This window comes from Galeopterus variegatus, unplaced genomic scaffold, assembly GCF_000696425.1.
Source record: "Galeopterus variegatus unplaced genomic scaffold, G_variegatus-3.0.2 Scaffold2603, whole genome shotgun sequence".
Classification (NCBI taxonomy): domain Eukaryota; kingdom Metazoa; phylum Chordata; class Mammalia; order Dermoptera; family Cynocephalidae; genus Galeopterus; species Galeopterus variegatus.
This window is the reverse complement of record NW_007728714.1, coordinates 869-1,442: the sequence shown is the minus strand read 5'-3', so window position 1 is coordinate 1,442 and position 574 is coordinate 869.

Below are 574 nucleotides of genomic sequence, written 5' to 3'. Positions count from 1 at the left end.
TGAGTCTGACATGAACTTGGGAATCATTTTCCCATCAACTGCTTTTCCCCATCTGTCCAGAATCCCCAAATACTTACGGCATAATTTTTACGTAAACCTGTAGTCAGCAAATGCTGTAATGTAATTAATTAAATATTATTTAATATGGAGCCAAGTAGTATACTCTGATTTTATCTTTTTAATATAACTTTATTCCCTGAGTTAAATAATTATTTCACTTTATGTTAGTTTAGTTTTCTTTGTGCCTACTGCTTAGTTTTGCTCAAATACTACCACTTATCTTTCAGTTATACTTTTTCTTCTCCCGTGGAATGTCTCCCCTGCAGCCTGCCATCTTCCTCTTCTAATTTGGTTACTCTCTGGACAGTGTGAAGTTATTGCCTTGGACTTCCCCTCTTTGTTCTCCAGATCAGATCCCATTTCTAGGATCCTATCTTCTGCTTTTTTGTTCTACTCCCTTTTTGCTTGCTGCCTCCACAAATAGTTTGCATAGTAGTTGTATTAGTCTGCTTCTGTTGCTTATAACAAAATACCTGGAACTGGGTAATTTATAAGAAAATGAAATTTGTTGCTT